Raw genomic sequence first — 22,732 nt, 5'->3', positions numbered from 1 at the left:
ACAACAAGAATAAGAGGCATGCCATGAGAAGGATCAATGAACTAAAACCATCTTAGACATACATGAAAGGGAACATGCCAGAAGTTAATTGCAAATCAGTTTGCAATATCTCACTAGAATGTTGTGGAATAAGTAAGCATAGATTCAAAGCAAACATGAAAGTCATAAGCTAAGAATGAGTTCATTAACATATTACGACATGAAAGTACACATACAAACATGATGGAAATACAAGAAAGCCAGTACAACCATTATAAAGATGCACAAGAATCCATACTGAAAGAAAATAACTTCTTATTAATACTGCTGTAAATACAAGTACATGTCTTGCAATCTATCATCCCAACAATGGAACATGGGCTACTCATACCATTATCCAATGCAAAACCATAACCTCACTACAAATCACCCTACTAGCTTCCAAGAGTTGATTGCCTCTACCTCTTCAAACACAGATAAACTATCTAGTTTTATTCCTAGCTCAAGTGCTAAAAGTCCCTTACAAATGAGGCATGAGGTATATTTATAGAGGTGAGGAGGGTGACCTTTCACCTTCTCTTGTGACCTTTCATCTACCCTCATGACTCTTGAACTTCCTCACTATTCTCTCATGTCTAATGACTATTCTTTGGAAACCCTTGAGTTCCCATTTCCAATAAGGTCACGAGACAAGGTTGTGTTGTTCACTTTCTTTGTTAGTTACTGTGCCTTATTTGTATCAAACCAAATTTTGATTTCGTGCCTTTGATATTGCTAACTAGATCCAGTTCGCTTGTTTGTCGAAACCCTAGTTGCATAGCCTTCAACTCGATTCCATCCTCCATTCTTATTTCCTCTTATTTACTTGCGTGCAAACCACATTGGTCAAACACATTTGCAGATAAAGAATAATATTAGAAACACAACAAATTGATCAAGAGAAAGAAACTAATTTGGACCCTATACAATCCTCTTTTGCACTATAATATCATTAATGTAAGTGGTTCATGTGGGATCATTATAAAAGAAGGTATTTATCTTCTAACCAGAGGTACAATCCTTGAATTCGGCTAATTATTTAGGCCTTGGGTTGAAGCCGAATTGATAAATGAACAAAGTAAAATTTTCAATATATCCACGGGTGAACTGTGTGTTCATTTGGATTCTTTCATGGTCTTTTAATTACGCAAGGACGATGTGAATTTTGAGAGATCCTTTGATGTCTTGATCAAACCTCGAGCAACCTTTAAGATAGTTAGACTGCCCAATGATATTGCTAGTCAAAATCACTCACCCTTGCAATAATTTCTCCAAAAATTATGACCATTTTGTTGTCGAATGACTATCTTTTAGACACTCTACCTACTAACTATTGGACTATCTTCCAATTAAACTGATCTTGGAACTGGGGAACCAATGTATACATGTTTTATTTTCTTAGTTGCAACACCTTTAACAAAAGGAACATGTTGCACAAGCATGCCCATGGGACCAATTAATTTTAAATGCAGTGTTGCTAAGTGTTACTCCTGACTCTGCTAGGGTAGTATTAACATTTCTCTCATGTTTACCAATGACATGGAGCTTCTTAGGAATGTGAAGTAAAAGACCACCCTATATATGCAGTCACAAAAAAAACATTCCCAAGGGTCAGATCAACTAATTGATACCTCTCACGATCAAGTTATTAATTTCTTCTAATGCATGCTTCAATTTGTGATTGGAATTTCCTAGTGGAAAATTGGCTTTGTTATTAGCCTTTCCAACATTGCTTGTTGAAGTCGCAAGTCAAAGAAGATTCGGGTGTGACTAGTGATTGTGGAAAGGTAAAGATCTTGTAGTCACAAACTTCTCCATAGTGTAGGTCACAATATTCAGATTTGGTCACAAGTTAAACTCCAGAGAATGTCACAATTTCAAACTCTGTTACAACTGGTCGTTGTATGTGCGATTTGAGTAACTCACAACTTGGGATCAAGTAATGTATTTATCACCTGTGATGGATGGAAGGGAGGTCGCATCTTGAAATTGTGACCTGTGGAAGGTTGCAGACAAAAAATGTGACTTGAGGGGTTGCGAGTGGAAACTATGATTTGTGGAGGTCATATAGTCACATTTTGAAGGCCTGTTGTCCTCTTTTCTCAATAGAATAGCTTTACAATCACTACATATATGACTAGGCAACTGGTGCTACTACATCAATAACATGTTCCATTGAATTGTCATCTACCAACCATTGTTTCATTTGGTCATTTTCTTTATCAAACAATTTTCAACTTGGTATCCACCCTTCTAGATTTGAGCTATTTCCTCCTAATACCTAGCTTGACATATCAATATTTGGAGGAAACCAAATTTTCCTCCACTTCTAGTTTGATGTGGTATTTGTGACTTTGCCAAAAAAATAGTGGTCCAAGTCCAACACCCAAGAAAGGCTTGTAAGAAGATGCCATTATTGTTTCCATTTGTTTCATTGCACGTATTTCCCTTGTACACGATCTCCTTTCTTTCTCGTATCTTTTTAGTTTGGAAGTAATGGCAATAAATTTTCCTGCATCAAAGCTTGCTTTGCAAGCCTTCTGAAGTTCTTGGGAAAGTTGATAGCTATCCTCAATTTCCGTACAACCACCTTGACCCATATTAGTTTGCATAACATGAACATAATCACCAAGTAGCGTAACATGCCCTTTGCTCCAAGTCAAAAGTGGTTCCCTCTCATAAATGTCTCGACGTAACATTATTTCCTTTGGGGTTGCTAAGAGTAAATCTGCCACTTCCACACACTAGCCCTCAAATATATTCAACAACCTCTTTTTTATCATTGGGGGGATCAACGCTCCGAACAAGTTCATAATGAAATGCGTACCACTATGTCTTTCCACTTCCAACATAAAAAGAAACGAAGTATTACTTGTAACTTAGAAATACTCGAAACACCACTATGTTAATCTCTGGAGGCACACAGTCTACAATGCTATAATAACATATATATTGTGAGTAAATAGCTCCTTTTGGCCCGAAATAATTTTGGACACACCTTGGACCATATTCCATCTGCACCAACCAAAATATCACCCTCACATTGGTTACCATCCTCAAGCATAATAGCTACCTTTTGGCCTTCATCATTAAAGTCCACAACATTGCTACTATTTTCAATGATCTCTAGTCTAATGTCATGCACTAATATCTTTTGCAAAGTCATGCAACTGATAGCTGGTGTAACTGGAAACCCTATTTCCACTGATGGCGTAAATGTGCCAAATTTAATGTATCTTCTAATTTCACCTTAATGATGATTTTAAGTGTGTTGCCTTCCATACAACGTTGAGGTTGTAGAAAGGACCTATGACCTATGGGATGGAAGAAAGGAATTGTGACCTGTGAGATCACAAAAAGGAATCGTGATTGTGGAAGTCGCATTCATGAACTACAATTTGCGAAGTTCGCATAATCACAATGTAGTATAGGTCACACTTAATGATTGCATCTCTAAGGCACACAATTGCGATTTTGGGACCTTTATTGCTAATAAGATGGCCTAGTCACATTTCAAAGGGCAAGTGAGATCGTTGGGTTATTGGGTCACATTTTTTGTTGCATTGCTATGGAATGAAAGCGTGATTGATGGCTTAAAGCATATCACAATGCCTATTCACCATGTAGGGATTGATAATGTGACTTGCAACTTTGGACCAAGTCGCAATGTGAAGTTTTAGTGCAGGTCACATCCTACAATATTATCACAAGTCACAGAACTAGTCAGTATTGTCATGCCCTCTTACATTCTTTGACCTCCTCTATTAACATATGTGTAGGATTGTCATTAGAATCGAGAGTACTCCATGGCAATGCAAATTCAACAAATATTGTTGCCTTCTTGTACACATTTTCTCAAGCCGTTTCTGGTTATGGATACATGTTAAGGCAACAGTGGTTCATTAGCCAAATGATAGGCACTAAAATAATCAATTAGCCTCCTCAACTATCCATTAGTCACCATTTGGTACACTTAACACACTCACTTGGAATTGTGACAAAGATATATGTGTTAGTTTGAGATTTGACTCCACGAATATATTCTAGCCAAGTGATCAAATTGGCACTCATATTTTCATTGACATCTCCCATCTTGATAAGTTCATTCAAGAGTGTGACATATACCATTTGTTCCAGCGCATCGATACCCAACCAATACAACCTATCACCATTTTTAATGGTTTTTTCCAAACCCCAAAGCAAAGGAATAAGAGTTTGGTGGCATGCATTGGCACAATGCATGGCCTTTAGATGCTACATGGGGATGGTCTCTTAGAATTTTAATAAATTTGAGCAATGACCCTTTTTCCATATGCAAACACTGTTGCCTTTACAATCTCATTGTATGGATTTTTTAGGTCATACATGACTCCATTGCTTAGTTTATATCACATGTGTTTGTGTGGTTAGCATATGGGTCTTGTTTTGGCACCCTTGTGAGACACGCCACACATTCCCTTTATTCATTATCCTGTTCTTTGGTCATGCCAGGGTTAGATCCCTTCCAACATGCTAGGGGTATATATATCCTTTCCATGATGCGTTTAGGATCCTATATAACATATGCCACCCAAGCCTCGACAATTTAGCATGCTAGTACATGCTCTTTTGCGCGATAAGATATGCATCATTATATGCCTCAATACAGTCACTTGCAACCCTGCATAACAACATCCAAATTAGTCAAATAACACTAACAAAATAATATTTTCCTTTCTAATGTTGATACCTTGGATGCGTAATGAGTTAGTTAATCGACTCACATTAAATAAAAACATTTTAAAGACATTCAACATAATAAGGAGGCCTCAAAGGGTTCCTTTACGAAACAATTTGTAGTGGAATTTGAAAAACTGATCTCAAATCATTGATAAGGCCTTATCCTTCGGGCACATAGATTGGCTTGATGACTAACACATCAGTGGAATAGAATGTGGTGCATCAACATAATAATATTTTTGTAAACTTTAGGAAATGCTTAAGAAAATTGAAGTCAAAAGATGCACATAAAATAAAGGCCTAAGGATGCATAAGACTCTTAAGGTATTGTTAAAGCAACAAATCCCCTATAAAACTAATGCATTCATAAGACCAATATACTAGGAGGAAAATTCATATTTGTCACCAATGAGTGGGCGAACTAAGAGGGTTTGATAACAATCGAGCCATGGGGAGATTGATCAATTCAAACATTATGATAACACTTATGACCTAGGGAAAGCAAAGGGGGAACCTGAAATTTTGGATATGCCCAAAAGTTTTGGGTGCTGTTGTAGCGACTACAACAATATTAAAAACCAAGTTTTGAGGATTCATTCATTAACATTTTCTCGTATTCAGACCTTGAAGTTGTTGGGGCAAAGGAAGACTTTTTTGCACCGCTAACTATTTGATTTGTTTTTGCCTAAAATAAAGAATAATATGTATATGTATATGTATATGTATATGTATATATATATATATATATATATATATATATATATATATATATATATATATATATATCCAATGATGAAAACCTCTTTTGGTGCATAATTAGACAAAATGTGGTGACTAAAAACCAGCTTGATGGCGATCAACACATTCTTACTTTTGCAGTTATAGTTCTATGATCTTTTTTCTGTTTCACCTGTAACTGGTTTGCTATTGCTAAATTTTGCTGATATAGAGCAAGGAATATTGCTTTTGATATGGATCAATGCACCTCGCAACCACTACAAGTTTTTTCGTTGCTAAATACTAGATCTACCTATAGTTGTTGATCATTGCAATTTGTTGATGCTACAAAATATATGTACACACTAATCATCACAATATGTTCCTACTTCAGTTCATATGTGTTTGTACCTACTAATTATCACAAGTTGTTACTGAAGACGTACCAATTGTACCTAAAATTCTTGGATCATGTTTGTCGTTCATGGTTTATGCTGATACATCTAATTCTTGTTGACACTCGACTTAATTGTACCAATATATCCACGTCATACTTCACTAGAGGAGAGTTTGCTGTGAGTCTTTTGCCACACATATTCAAATGAGTCAACGCCACTCTCATAGTCACCACGTCAACATTACTAGTAAGTATATCATAGGTACAACCTCTAATCATTTAATCACATTGTTGACATTGAGGGTGACATGATTTTTCTATTATAAAGGCCGAGTATGACCATCATATTAAATTTGGGGGGGTGAATCATACTAATTACGGTACAGTAGATCATCATCTCTCGATTCAACATATTAATAATATTAAACTTGCATTTATTTATTCCACTGCCATTTCTCGATAAAAATTTATATAACTATTGATAATCCCCTCCGACTCATTCAAATTTCCCTCTAATTATGGCATGAAATGACCAAAACTCTACCCAAATCAAAACTTTCCATAGTTAACATTACCAATTCCAATGAACTTGTCATTTCTCTCTCGACGAGCATCTACATGTGAACCTACAACAATCTTATGAAATGGTAAGTGCCATGTATACAACGATATCTTTGAGCTATGGGTGGAACAACAGTTAGACACAAACATATTGATCTGAACTTAAACATGAATGCTACAACTTACAAATATAATCATAAACACAAAGATGCAGCAGAAAAACACTTCATTTCATTAATAGAAAAATACTGAAATATGCTTACAAACAGAATGGAAATAAGATAGCTCGGGCGATGGTAGCTTATCTCTGAGAAGAGATGTGGCGGCTACATGCCTCTGAACTAAGTTACAATGAGGCTCAATGGCCTTTTTATTATTGAACAATAAGAGAAAACCCTAAACAACCAAAATCCTAACCCGAGGAGATGCAACACCAAGAGTTTATGGGCCCCGTTGGGGTTAGTTGGGTAGCCAACTTCCCGGGGTCGTAACTTGGTCATATTATCTTCATTTCACGCATATGATACCTTATTGGAAAGATATCTCTGAGGAATACAACTAACAACACGATTTCCTTCACAATCACTAAAGAATTTATCCAAAAAAATGTCGTTTAGGGCCTCAAAACAGCTCTGGAAGTTCAGGACTCGAAAAACTGCCAAAAATAATAAATTGTGCTACAATTAAGGAAACTGAAAAACTGAAAGAAACAATGGTGAGGGTCCAAGTGAAATAGGTGGGTGGCCACCAATATCCACCTGGATTAGTCCTTGCCCCTTAGAAAGAAATGGTCCCCATTGCGTTGAGTTCCTCCATAAGATGAGGAAACTTCTGCTGAACTTGGTCCCTGGTGAGCCATTTGCCTTGGTGAAGGAGTTGGTATGGTTTGAAAACTCGATATAGCTATATCATCTGTTGCCAAGTGTTATTGATCTATGTGTCCATGATTTGATCAGTTGTGTCTTGTTCCATGCAGTCCAGGTTGAGCTCTGTTGGTGTGAGCTATTCTGCAATGTCAAATGTGTCCAACAATGGTGGAAAGTATGGCCAAAGGCAATCTACATTGAACACTGGGTGCAGACCAAGGAACGGTGGGACGCTAAGCTCAAAGGCATTGTCACATACGACCTTGGTGATGGTGTATGGCCCATATCGGAGTGGGAAAAGCTTGCGGTGGGGTCCAACATGGTGCTCCTGCAAATGTAGCCAAACTTTGTCGCCCACCTGGAACTTGTGCGACACTCGATGTTGATCATGGGGTTGCTTGTGCTTAGCATTAACTTTATCCAATATATCTTGGACCTGTTGGCAGATGTGTTGAATGCGCTCAATGAAGTTGTTAGCCCTTTCATCTTTAGATTGCACGTAAGCCGAATATACTTGAGTGGCTGCAAATGGTATGGCCACATCAATGGGGCATAATGGATGAAATCCCAGCCCTACCTAAAAGGGGTTGTGGCCTGTTGAGTTGTGGAGAGCTTTGTTGTAGCTGTGTTGGACATAGGGGATACTTTCATCCCATGTGCGTGGATGTTTTGAGTTGTACATGCGCAGAATGTGTACGATCATCCAGTTGACAACCTCCGTTTGGTCATCTGTTTGGGGATGGAGAGTCATGCACTTAGTAAGTTTTGTATCTAGCATCGACCAGAGACTTGACCAAAATGCACTCAGGAATCTATTGTCCTGATCTGAGATAATGGACTGTGGGATCCCAAAGTGTACCCACACTTGCTCAAAGAAGAGCTTAGCAGTGGCCTATGCTGTGATACTCTTCTTGCAGGTTGCCATGATGGTCATCTTAGAGAATCTGTCAATGAACACGAAAACTCAATTGTTTCCGTGCTTAGTAGTTGGAAGGCTTGACATATAATCCATGGAGACAGATTCCCAAGGTCGGCTAGGAGTAGGTAGAGGAGTATACAGACCTTGCTTCTTGATGGTTGGTTTGGCAATGACGCAAGCAGTGCAGGATCTAATGTACTTCCCAACATCCTAACGAAGTTTCGACCAATAAAAATACTTATGCAATACCACCACTGTTTTCTCTACTCCGAAATGTCTAGCGACCCAACTGTAGTGCACCTCCCAAATCATCTTGGCACACTCACTTGAAGGAACACAGATGTGTCCCAAGTGGCATAACAGTGCATCCTGAAGGTAAAAATTTGGAACTTTCTTCCCTTTGAGGAGTCTCTGGTATATGCTGCCAAATTTTGGATCACTCTTGTAAAGATGCGGCCACCCCAATGTCTCGTGCCCACAGGAGTCGAGCACAGTGATTAGCGCCATGACTGGTGGTCGACTGAGGCAATCAACGACATTATTGGCACTACCCTTCTTATACTTAATGTTCAAATGGAACTATTGTAGATAGGTGGACCATTTCTGATGGTGATCGTTCTGCAACTTCCCTTGTGTCTATATGAACTATAGAGGCCGGTGTTCTGTGTGGATGATCGTTTCCTTCCCTAGAATGTAATGCTTCCATTGACGGCAGGCCTACACAATGGAATACATTTCTTTGTCGTAAGTGGGGTAATTTTGGACTGTGTCTGAAAGTGTCTCACTGTGGTAAGCCACTGGATGCCCATGCTAAGTAAGAACTGCACCAATAGCATAGTCGGAGGCATTTGTCTCAATCTCAAATGGTTGTTGCAAGTCTGGTAATGTGAGCACTCGTGTAGAACAAAGCCAATTCTTTAACTCGAAGAATGCTTGCTATTGGGTTTCCAACCAAAAGAAATTTTCTTTCACTCCGCCCTTGGTGACATGAATTAAAGGCCAAGTGATATGAGAGAACCCCAACACGAAACTATGGTAGAAATTGGCAAGACCCAAAAATCTGCGGAGCTCTGTTAGAGTGGTTGGGGCTAGCCAATCCCGAATGACCTGTATCTTGGATGGGTCCACATGTACACCCTGCTCATCAATGATGTACCCCAGATATTGAACATGGGTCAGGTCAAAGGTGCATTTCTCCAAGTTAGCACACAACTTGTGTTGTCGAAGGGTTTGAAGGACCTGTCGAATATGGTGGAGGTGCTCTTCCCAACTCTGGTTGAAGATCAAGATGTCATCTAAATACACCACCACGAATGCATTGGTGAAGGGTTGTAAGATGTCGTCCATCAGTCTCATGAAGGTTGCAGGGGCGTTCGTCAATCCGAACGACATGACCAACCATTCGAAAAGGCCCTCCTTGGATTTGAAGGAAGTATTCCACACATCAGAGGGTTTAATAGGCACCTGGTGATAACCTGACTTCAAGTCAATCTTGCTAAAATATCCCCCCCTTGAGTTGGTCCAGAAGGTCATCAATTCGCGAGATTGGGTACCTATTCCAGGCAGTGATCTTGTTCAGTGTCCGATATTCAATACAAAGCCTCCAGGTTCCATCCTTCTTTTGTACCAATACAATCAGGCTCCCATAGGGTGTTGAGCTTGGCCTGATGTGCCCTTTCTACAATAGTTCCTGAATCTGTCTCTTGATCTCATCGTTCTCCAGAACAGAGCGTCGATAGATCAGTCCATTGGGTAGCTGCGCGCCCAGGGTCAGATCGATGGAGTGCTTGACTTGATAGTGCAGAGGTACCCCTGTGGGCAAGGCAAAAATATTCTTGTACTCCTTCATGACCTTGTCCATCTACTATTGTTGTGCAGAGGAGCCCTACCTGGAAGCCGTGGCCACAATATTCTTCTTGCCTTGGGGGAGAATCATAAAAAAACATATTTCCTGGTCTGGGAAATGATCTTACTACACTGCTTTGTAGTGATCAAAGAGATGGCGATAGGCAGGGTTACCTCCGGTATCTTGTACAACTTATTAGCCAAAGTAATAATCACAGAACAAGGTCTAGACTCATATACATAATGTCGCTTCCACAAGTATGGTTGTCCTAACAATACATCAGAAACTTCAACAGGAGCAACATCACACAATACCTCATCCGTGAAGGGCTTGATGTTGTAGGGAAGGTGACACTGCTGGCTAACGCGAAGATCTCGTCCTTGGTGAAGCCACCCGATGGTGTACGACTGTGGATGTGTTGTAGTCTTTAGGCCCAACCGCTTCACGACCTTTGCTGAAATGAGGATTTGTTGACTCCTGCTGTCGACAATGAACTGCAGCGGAGAACCTTTCACCCACATCTGTGAGTGGAAGAGGCGTTTTCCCTCCTCTAGATCTCCAAGCTCAATCTTCAGGATCTTTGTGGTGGCCATGGTGGCACCACGCTCCACATCAATGATCTGCTTCCCTTTTCCAGTTCCCTTAGTGGGTTTTGATTCAAAGTTAGAACCTGTGTCTGATTCAAAAGCCTTCAACTCGACCACCAGTAACTGCTTGGCCGGACACTCACTTGTATTGTGAGCGGAGCTCTTATGCAACTCACCATTTTCCTGTGTCCTTCGTCTTCATGGTGTTGTTATTTGCTTGCGACTTCAGCAGGTTGTGCTGGGTGGCCTCGCCTTGGCTTGGTCCTTTTTTTTGTGGTTTAGGGGCGCATTTTGCTTGCTTTGGATTCACAGATCCAAAGTCCTTCTTCTTTTTAAACTTCTGCTCAATCTTTACAGCGTACCAATACGCCGTGCTGAGCGAGGATATGTCTAGGAACTCCATCTCATCTTGGATGTACTTGTGTAGGCAACCATAGTACTTGAGCACCAAATTCCATTCAATATCCTTGATACCCAAAGGGTATGGAAAGTATTTGTGAACTCTGACACATCTTGGTCCCTTCCTTGCCGCAGTGTGGTCCACTTTATGTATTTATCTTCATAGCTCCCGACAAAGTAATACTGTTCCTTGATGGTGCCTCGGAAAGAATTCCAAGTGGGCACGACTACAAACAACGAGGGTTCACTCTTATCCTTTTATTCACAGTAGGTTTCCCACCAATCCTTGATGGGTGGGGCGGCTTTGAGAAGTTCAAATGTAATATTTTCCCGATTGGAAAAGTCATGAACTGAAAAATATCTTTCCAATAGATTTAACCATTTATCTACGATGTCTGCATCTATCAGGCCTTCAAATATGGGAATAGCGAAGTTAAATTCTACCTTAAAAGGAGTAGTGCCTCCAAAGTGGCTGCTGGATGAAGATGCATCGCATGTGGGTAGCCGTCAAAGGATCTGGGCAAAGTTATCCATCATCGTGTCCCTCTATCGCTCAAGGGCTTCCTCGAGTAACATTTTGAAAGGATCTCCTACCCCCTCGTTTTTATTTTCTTCTGCCATGGGAGGTCGTTGGGTTTTGCGAGGCTGATCCTACAATGGTTCAACTAGATCGAGCCCTAACTCCTTATACCCTGACCTCGTTGGGGACATGCAAAGAAAAACAGAGAAAGAGTAGACCACTCTGATACCACTGATCCAAACTTAAACATGATTTCTACAACTTACAAATATAATCATAAACACATAGATGCAGTAGAAAAACACTTCATTTCATTAATAGAAAAATACTAAACTATGCTTACAAATAGAATGGAAATAAGATAGCTCGGGCGATGGTAGCTTATCTCTAAGAAGAGATGTGGCGGCTACATGCCTCTGAACTGAGTTACAATGAGGCTCAAGGGCTTCTTTATTATTGAACAATAAGAGAAAACCCTAAACAACCAAAACCCTAAACCGAGGAGATTAACACCAAGAGTTTATGGGCCCCATTGGGGTTAGCTGGGAAACCAACTTCTCGGGGTCGTAACTCGGTCATATTATCTCCGTTTGACACGTATTATACCTCGTTGGAAAGATCTCTCCGAGGACTACAACCACCAACGCAATTGCCATAGAAAATTCTAAAGGAATTTTGCCAAAAAAACGTCATTTAGGGTCTCAAAAAGGCTTTGGAAGTTTAGGACCCGAAAAACTACCAAAAATAGTAAACTGTGCTACAATTAAGGAAACTATAAAACTGAAAGAAAAAATGGTGAGGGTCCAAGAGGAATAGGTAGGTGGCCACCAATGTCCACTTGGAGCACATATTCAACTGAGGATTTAAAAAATCATCCAAATGCCTACATGAAATTTCAGAATGCAGGATGGATGTCATATTTTGACATATTGCGAGGGTTTAATGATTGAAGTTCCCTTGAATTTTCACATAACCTGAATGAGTAGGGTTCAATGGTAGGAGGATTGAAAATTACTATTATAGAAGAAGTTGTTGCGAGAGTAACAACCCTACCTCGGGAGGGAGGGTGTTGGTTCAATAGAAAGGTTGCAGTTCCATCGACTAAAGCCACAATTTTTTAGGAGGGAGAAGAAATACAGTATAAAGGGAGAGGTATGGATATGACCTCTCTTCCAAATCCTTGGGAAGAAGTGACCTATTTCATCCATAAATTCATAACTTTTGAAGGGCGTTTTGGAGTTGCCTTCAACTACCACATTTAGCTGTTGGCACATTTACGAAACAAACAACTTGTCAATATGCCTTATTATCTTTTAAAGTCTCTATAACATATATTTGACGTTGTTCGTCATGCCAAGCATCCAAAAACCCGTGTGACTAATCACAGTTTGATCAAGTTAGTTATAATAGATTAGTTGGAGCAACACAGAGGAACATGGATGAGGTTGTTGGTTGGTGCAAGAGTACCAGTCTGGGAGGAAGTGGAAGAAAGTGAACATGAAGATCAATAAGGAGGAGATGAAACAAAAGAGGCATGACCAAGTAGAAGAAGTCCTTCTCCAACTGAAACACCTACACAAAGCCTTTAGGAAGAAACCCCTATGGAAACCTCTCCTACCCATTCAAGGGTCAAAGAATCCCATGTTAAGAAAGGAGTGTGTGCTAAAACACCAGTGGAGAATGATAGTGGGTAGTCTGAAAGATTTCACAGAGGATTCCCTATAGAGGAAGAATAGGAGCAACCCCTGTGAAGAAGATTGAGGAAATTCCATTAGAGAAACCTCTAGGTGGAAAATTTCTGAAGAAGAGGGTGAGAATCACTGTTCCACTGCTAGATGCTCCACCATTTGAAACCCATGCTGCTACAGAGGAAGTGAGGAGGTCAAAAGAACAAGCCAGAGAAAAGAAATAAGAAGAAATTTGGGAAAAACTAAGAAGATACATAATGTAATAAAAAAACCAAGGCTTACAGTAGAAATTTAACAAAAAGGAAAAGGAATAAGTAAAATAAATAAATAAAATGCATGATCAAATCCAAGAAATTCGATCGGTTAAATATGATCGACAACGACGCTAATGATGACTCAACTAGAGAATTAAAATCATCTAGTGAAATTGATATACTAACCAAGTAAATGTCCAACTAGGGGAAATTGAAAAAAATGAATAAATTGACTCTACTAGTCCATCACCTGACCTATTAACTAGTGGAAAAATGGTTCTTATATGGCAACTTCACACATTCATTTATTAGAAGCTCTCATAATTCCCAAAACACTTTGAAATGATGACTGCCCCTGTGGCATAATTACATTTTCATCACTTCATCCTATACATAAAGAAGATGCATATGAGTTCATATTATTATTTTGCAATTGTGAATGATTTTGTGACCTAGATTTTAAGTCTGCATATGGTTGACTAATCACTGTATCAAGGGCCTAGATTTTGTATCCAAATCCTCAAGAGTATGGATATTCTATGAATGAGAGGATATGTGCATGAAGACGAAACACTAATAATACCATGGTTGAAGCACAAATTTTACAAAAACAATATGACTGAACTTGAGACATGATTTTTCAACATATGCTAAGAAAACAAACAACAAGTGCAAATGTTGGGTAATTCTTGCACCAAACATTACTTAATTGACCTCTTGAGTCAAGACTTCAGTGGATGGAAAAGTGTTGAAAATGTGTATTATGAACACGAGGGACATGATATAAAAGATATGAATGAATAATTAGTATGTTAACATTTAGGGAGACTTCCTCGTGTGATTCACATCCCATGTTGTTGATAAAAAATAAAAATTCCTGGAGAAGTGGACATGCAATATGAAACCCTGCGTCACACCAATATTTTCAGTGGTAGACTCAACATTAAAAAATAATCAAGAACTTGAAGATAATCTTGATGAAGGGAAGAGTGTGCAAGCAGTTATCTATTTTTGTCTAAAATTCCTTCACAACTAATGATAATTTTTCTCAATTGAAATACAAGACGACCCACTATTTTATTGACGAAGGAGTTGCTACAACCAGACCACACATTAACATGATAGCCATTGGTAAACTTCAATACTCAACATAAAATTTCAATATGATCCAACCTCATCAACAAGGCCAAGGTGTCAATTTCCACTTTTGACATCAACATTAGCAGCAACAACACCAACTTCTGCATAATAGTCAACACTCAAGAACTGAAGAAATCAAAGAAATGAAATTCTAAATATCGTAGTCTCTCTAAATATCTTTCTATCTTCATATTTATTTATAAAAATATTCTAATTGTAATCCACATCTCTAACTTGCTCGAGAAGAGTAAGGAATTGAGTTGGGGGAAGATGTTATAAGGGCTAGTCGACTTGGTTGACTAGACCTGATAGTTAGATTGTGTCAAATATCTAGTTGAAGAGTAATTTAATCATCCAAGTTGATTTGTAAGTAGGTTAGTTGACTTAGGTAGTTAGATAATTACAACTACCTAATAACTAAAAGTATAGGATATATATAGACATGATGTGATAGAGAAAGACAAATTTCGTTGAAAAAATTGTGGTACATTAATATAAAGTGATTATATGTTGATCTCCCACTCTATATATTATTAATTCCTTCTCTCATCTATGTGTTTGCATTTACTTATGTACACGTACTTCTTGAATGGTTCACTGTTGGTTATCCTGTACAAGCCCCTAGATTACAACAAGGCTCTAGGGCTAGAAGGGAACATGGAAGGAGGCTAAATGTTGTTTGGAAAGAGGGGAAAAACAAGACAATCAAAATTTCAGTAAACCTTGACACCAATTAAAAATTAATTTAATCAACTAATGCAAATCCTTTCTCCTTGAACATGTTCATCGTAAGTCACAACAATGAAGCCATTTTTGACTTCAAAGGGTGAACAATAAGACTTTTCATAACACTGAAAGGTCAAATCATGTGTCTTTCCCATTTTGATTTGATTGAATTTTCCTCAAATTGGGAGACTGGAATCAAGAAGAGAGTCTCCCAAATCTCTTGTGCAACCAACTTATAGGAAATAAAACCAGCATGGACCAATAACTGATTGAGGAAAATTAGCATGGTTACTATATAATATCCCCTACCGTAGGAGTAGAACCAAGAGGGCCTGGTAGAGGATGATTCAAGAAGTGTAGATCCAAACAAGTGTATGTGGCATCATTTTTTAACTTCAAATAATAAAGCAACAAATAATTTCAAGTGTATATTTCCTAGGAAAAATTCCATCAAGTTGCATGCAATATTTTCCTTCGAAAACTTAGGCACCCTAATAAGCTAGGAATACCCCCTTTTGGTATCCACATAGTCACATATTTGGAAAGACGTGGCCTGAAGTGCTCTCCTCACTAGTTGATGACATTCTTTTCAAAAATATTTATGGTGTGTTCAAACTTCAAACTTCACCAAAGTATCACTAATGCATTTTTTTTCATAATACATTTTGAAAATTCTAGAGCAATTTTTTGAAAAATAGAGATAAAAATAATGTTTTCAAGTTTGGTGCACGAATCCTTTATAAACATTTGGTTATACACATTCATGCAAAACTTGGCATGTATATTTGACTCAAAATGTGTTTTGAGCATAATCTGTATGGCTTTGATTAGTGTAGTACTATGGGTCATATGGGTTGAAGACATAAACATCATTTTTTTCATCAAGGTCAAATTGTGAGGTTTAATGTTAGTATAAATGTCTTGCTTGAATAAAATTATTATGGTTGTAAGGACCATGTTCAGACTATGTACACATTTTGTTTTTTTTTTTTTTTTTTTAAACAGCAATGGCAACCAGAAAGGAAACGCATTGAAATTCAAATTTATTTAGCACACACATTCCTGCCACTCATTTCAGGAAACATACCCTAACATTTTCATACCTTTAACTAAGATCAATAGTAATGAAATACATATGTACCATTCACCAGAAGGCGAGACTCCGCTTGCTCTGCTGTTGCTGGTATTCCCTGGTAGCTGGTCACCTCTGCGAGTGAATGATGACGCACTTGATCCGAATGTGAAGACTCACCGGTTAACCTCCCAGCCTACTCCTTGGGTACTCTTCTTCCCCGCAGACCCCCGAGCTGCAATGAGGTTGTACAATGGAGACAAGCACTAGCTGGTAGAGGAGAGCACACCTTGGCTCAAGAGTCCCCTATCTAAATCCTCTACCTCACCAAACTCACTATAGCTTCGTAATCACTGCTCTCACAACATCTCATCCATCCAACAATAGGGTTCCCAAAAGTCCTTTTTCCCATGGCTTGCCCCTTCTTTTATAGGAGTCCTCATAGGTGACACTTGCCATGTCATGCATAATTAATTATTTTTTTATAATTCAATAACTTGATTATTCACCCACCCATGTGTCATTCTCACATCAAGGTCTCCCAAAATTATTTACTTAAATTTTGATTTAAAACTAATATTTTCCTCACCTCAACAAGATTCCTATTTCTTCTCCTAGTTGTCTCTTTTTTCCCCCCTTTTATTCCTTAATTTGTGTTCATTACTTGAAGTCAATTAATGAGTCAAGATTTTATCCCCAAACTACTCCCTAATTTAACTCAGGTTATCTCCTAGATGGATATTCTTATGTTGGTTGTTGACACATGGAGCTTCTCTACATTTCTCTAAATTTAATTTATTATTCTCATTTTAATTCACCTTCCCCTTTTTTTAATTAGGTTTAAATTAGTTTAGGATTAATCTTTATCCTTACTATTATGTTTGTCTTTCCCCTTTTTCCTAATTAAACCACATAATCTTCCTAGTATTTTCCAAAATGGGACAGGTAGAGTTTTTAAGGTACTTTATTTTAATTCTTCCTATGATCCTCCTTATTCCAAGTTTTATTTTTGATTTAATTACATTGGTTTCTAATCATCATTTACCCTTGATGTAAATTTATCTAGCTTTCATTCCTTGCTTATATTTATTTATATTTATTTATTTTTAATGATTCCAAGGATGCCAAGTTTGGTTGTGCCCTTCAAGAACTTCCCTAGAAGTTCCAAGGGTGCCACACTTAATAGCTTATTTGTGATGTCAAGGGTGCCAGTTTGGTTGTGCCCTTCAAGAACTTCCCTAGAAGTTCCAAGGGTGCCACACCTAATAGTTTATTTGTGATGTCAGGGGTGCCAGCTTGGTTGTGCCCTTCAAGAACTTCCCTAGAAGTTCCAAGGGTGCCACACCTAATAGTTTATTTGTGATGCCAAGGGTGCCAAGTTGGTCGTGCCCTTCAAGAAATTCCCCTGAAGTTCCAAGGGTGCCACACCACTTGCCCTTCAAGCATCCAGTGATTACGAGGGGAAAGTATAGTGCAACGTCATAGACCACTGTCATCTCTTATGTTACCTGCTATAGTGAGACTAATGGTGTCAGGGATCAAGGAATCCGCCTTGATGCGCGCCCCCCGGTAAAGTCCTCATGAGCGAACCAACTTTGGAACCTGCCCTCATGGTATCGTGATCTTCAAGGCGAAGGTGTTTCAACCCTTCCAGCCCAAGTCACGGCAGGAGTGCTAGTGGGTGAGATCAGGGACTCTGTCCCACCCCTCCCATGTAGTTCCATCCACTTGTACAACCCCATCACCCATATGTGAGTCATTCGGTCAAGCAACTAATCTGTGCCTGCAACCATTAATATATCATCAGAATATAGTTAAACATATATGGCAGATTCCAAGATCGACTTAGACTTTCACAGATAAAGTAATATAAATTTTCATCAAACCAGGTGTCATCGACATGTCATATGCGGGTGCCTCTGATGGTTCCCTGCCATACTCAATAATCATCAGTAACACGGTTTCTCAATGTTAGTCAATTATCATAATAGCATCATTAACAATTCCTGGTCATTCTCATCATTGTCCATTGTAAGTCTGAACTAAAGGAAGTAGGTAACATAGGGGACACATCCCTTATGGCTATCATCAATAATCATCAATGGAAACATACATATTAATTAAGCTATCAACATCGTAACATCGTAGAAATATACCTACCTATAAAATTTATCCTCATTATGCCTTTAGTAGAGCGCATACATATTCTTTACTACCCTCATCATAATTTCAAATAGAGACCACTTAACTATTAATATTGCAATCATCAGAATACTGATAGAGATACATAACCATTCATGCTACCATAATATCCATAGATAGCATTCATAAACATCACAACCATGAATATCTCAATCGCTAATAATAGTGTCATGGGTCTAGATCTTCAATCTGAGGTCCTCGAAGAATAGAGTGTCTAAGATAATGTCGTATCCGGGCCAGGAAACTAGAGTGGGCACTACATACACCCCCTCTTAACAATGGACTTCGTCCCGAAGACCTTAGAACATAAAGGAGGAACGGCGACACATAATCTTAGGAACCCTTCCTGAAACTCTTGCCAACCTTCTGGTGGCAGGTTAAAATTTTCCCAAGGTATCTATAACACGAATTCCGTTATAACTGAAGGACTATATATGGGGAACATTGCAACCCACTTTTTGTATAAATGTACAAAACATACATTATTAATAGTTACAGGAAGCGTCATTCATAAACTTTTCCAACAAAATCATCATAATCAAAATCACAACTATTTAAAGCAACAATTAATAACACCCACCTTCCTTCAAATGAAAAATTGACTAATTTAGGAGAAATCTCTCTAGTTTTATTCCTTCAATCATGTAATTAAGATAGCAATAATTTTGTATTAACTCAAATTCATAGGGGATGCCTATGCCTTTTTCATAGGAGGAACTACCCACCTTAAGCTTGGACTTCAATATTTGTAATGGTCAATAATAATTGTGTTAATTATTGTTGATATTTCACCTATGACGTAATCCACCTTTGTTTACCATGTTCTAAATCTTCAATTTTGTTAGGAACTACAATCAGTACTTTGAACTAGTCACAATAGATGCATTTGAAGAACTTGGTTGTGGAGTTGTTGTATGTAGAGAATTAACACTAGATGAAAGTTTTTATATGTGTTTCTTTAAATCAATTATATATTTCTTTAGTTTGTTGTGATTCTTGAGTTCTATTTTTTTTTTTTTTTTTTTTTTAAAGCTCTAATATGAGTGATTTTAGATCACTTTTATTTTTCTCTAATTTTCACGATTCTTGGCTTTGATTTTCTCTTCAACTTATCATGATTCTAATCAATCAATGATATGATTGTATTGAGTATTTACCACTTGCATGTCTCTAATTTGTCCATTCTAAATTGGCCTTTGGAGAAGAAATTTTAAATTTTGTAGTTTAATTATCGGTAGTTGAGTGAATGAGGTCTTCCATACTTAATTGTATGGTTTTGTCGTTCCTCAATTTTCTTAACAAAGCATAAACATTTTTTTTTCTAAATATTCAAATTGCTCATATAATGATACAAAAATGGCAACACAAGGTTGAGTTGCAACTATGTGTTGTGACGAATGGACAACAATATGATATGGCAACTATATGACATAGAAATCACATCTATTGTACAAACATGGAATGATGTTGGTGTATGCGTTGCAGAGTGATACAACAATTCCAATGCACGACAATTACATAGAGAACTTGGCAACATAATTTTTTTTTAAATGTCAAGCCTAATTCTTCTAAATTTTTCCTCTTTTGCAATCAATTTTGCTTGAAATCCAATAGGAATTTGTTGGAATTACAAGTTATAGTATGTATAGATAAATCCATTTATGCATTCAAAAATGCATTGAAGTAACCAAAAAATCACAATCTTGCCAAAAATTGCATCACTAGATCCTCATGAAAGAAACCAAAATATAAACAATTAAACTATGCATTTTTAAATAACAGCGAATGAAAATAGTATATAAAAATCAACTAACAATATGGAAAAGAATATTTTTGTGTGATCATAGTGACAAGTATGGTAGAAATGACAAGTTCAATATCTCAAACTATCTTTGATACCAATGGAGCATAAAAGTCCATGATAAATTTCCTCCATGATATAAAGACAAAAATATAATAATATGTTGAATGAATAAATTAATAATGATGACATTTATTGTGAATGACCCTCATGCATATTATGAATAACCTTTATGCATATTATTTAGGAAGATATTATTTTTTTTTAATTATTATTATTATTTATTTAATTATTATTATTATTATTTATTAGGTTTATTTAGTTGATATTTATAGAAAAATATGAAAGAAGAATTTAATATACAAATATAATCTCAAAAATGTGATATAAAGAATTAATAAGAAATACTATATTTAGGATACATATATATATATATATATATATATATATGGATTTTCACATATCCACATTAGCATAAGTTGCCATTAGGGATGATCGCCTTATATATCTTTATCTTTAGTGGTTCATCTTTGATTTTGGAATGATGGGATAAATTATGTGAAAATAATTGAACATTGACTCTTCAGTACCATATATTATCAATTGTTTATGTTATATAGCATGGTTGTTCTACCATCAAGACATGATTGATTGATGTTTTTCTAGAGCTCTAACCTAATATCTAACATCTTTAGCAAATTCCAATCCGACTCATCCACCAGTCCTAAAGATTCCTCTTATTTCCTCCATATATGGATGCTTACGCTCTCCCATCTCACTATTGCTAATGTGTTGTTCTCTGATATCCATTTAGCCAGCCTTTCATTAAACAGCTACACAATGCGAAAATCGATGTCAATTACCCGGTATAAGCAGAATTCAATCATTTTATAATAATAACCCATTGCTCTACTTTGCCTAGTTGGTAAATCGACCTGTTAAGCTTACTTTGAGGGCGTTTGTCCTCTAATTTATTTTCCTAGACACAATCATTACTAGATCATGTACTATCTGGACATGCATAACCACATTGTTATGGCTTCATATTACAATTATCAGCAGTACCTCAGAGTGTAGAATTGAACAACAGTAACATATGGGGCAATCTTTGTAAAATGAAAAGTATAATTACCAATCAATAGTGCATTCATCCGTAATGAGTCAGCTTCCTTGTGAAAACATAGTCAATGTTGTCGTTATACTGATCAAGCTTGTTTATCTTCTCTATGCATACTTTCATCCTTTCTAACAGAGCAGGCATGGATGCAGCATTGGCAGCAAGTCTAGACTTGAGCACCACTATCTGCATTGTCGTATCCCGTTCTTCTTCTTCTGTCAACAATTTGGATATCCCTAGTCTCTTTTGTAAATTCTCTTCTGCTATAACAGAACTAAGTTAAAACGAAAGTTTTTCACTCTTGAACATATAACCAAAGATACAGATCACAGGTTCGGATCGCCTCAAACACTATCACAAAAGAAGCCCATTGATGTAGTGGAAAAGCAATCACACTGTGACAGACGAAGCGAAGGTAAAAAGTGGATAGATCCACAAAGGCTTCTCTGACCAAACGACATTGTTAGACAAAAAGTAATAACTAAGTTGCAAATTTCATCACTAGAACCAACATTGATAACCAGGATAAGAAACCCACAACGAAGTTTTACTGGAAGCATAACCACATAGGCGACATAGATGAATTCATGCGTGAAAGGGAAGCATTAGTGACATGTGTACTTGGGTTATCAAAATCAGGCATGGGAACATCCAGAAACACGCATTTCAGCCTCAATCTTAGAGAAGCTAAAGTTCCAGCAAAGATCTTAGAGGCCCTCATAGAAATTTCATCTGCCGACTCTAGAAAAGGCACCAGAAAGTTGGAGGCTGTCCCGAGAGAGGACTGTGAGAAGTGATGCCAAAAAAAAAACTGAACACCATCGAGAAAGACTTTCAGTTGATGGTTTTATTTAATTCAATATTTCCGAACACTCCTAATTTTATCTTATGGATCTTATATAAGCCCACAAATCACCTAGTACCTTGAATAAATTTGGAGACTACTGTTTTGTTTGGTTATACTAGAAATAATTTCCATGCTTATTTTGTCTACAATCCAGTTGAGGCAACAAGAAAAGCATGCCCTTTTTTGGCATTATGCACAACTGCCTTATGCTCTGCTCCCCTGGATCAAAAGCATGCACCCTAGAAGAGATGAATTTTTCACTCTTGGAATTCATCTAAGAATCCAACACATAATGGGTTTAACACAGCCCTGGAAAAGTGGATTTATCCTCTGATT

General features: G+C 37.6%; 1 pseudogene; it reads right to left on the bottom strand.

The window, feature by feature from the left end:
• Positions 1 to 2,155: 2,155 nt before the first annotated feature.
• On the bottom strand, positions 2,156 to 21,741 carry LOC149165867 (zeaxanthin epoxidase, chloroplastic pseudogene; annotated as a pseudogene).
• Positions 21,742 to 22,732: the final 991 nt, after the last annotated feature.

The sequence above is a fragment of the Pinus tabuliformis genome, chromosome 5_1 (assembly GCF_031772625.1).
Source record: "Pinus tabuliformis cultivar Carrire ecotype Pingquan chromosome 5_1, CPIR1, whole genome shotgun sequence".
Lineage (NCBI taxonomy): Eukaryota > Viridiplantae > Streptophyta > Pinopsida > Pinales > Pinaceae > Pinus > Pinus tabuliformis.
This window is presented reverse-complemented; position numbering and strand designations above follow the sequence as displayed.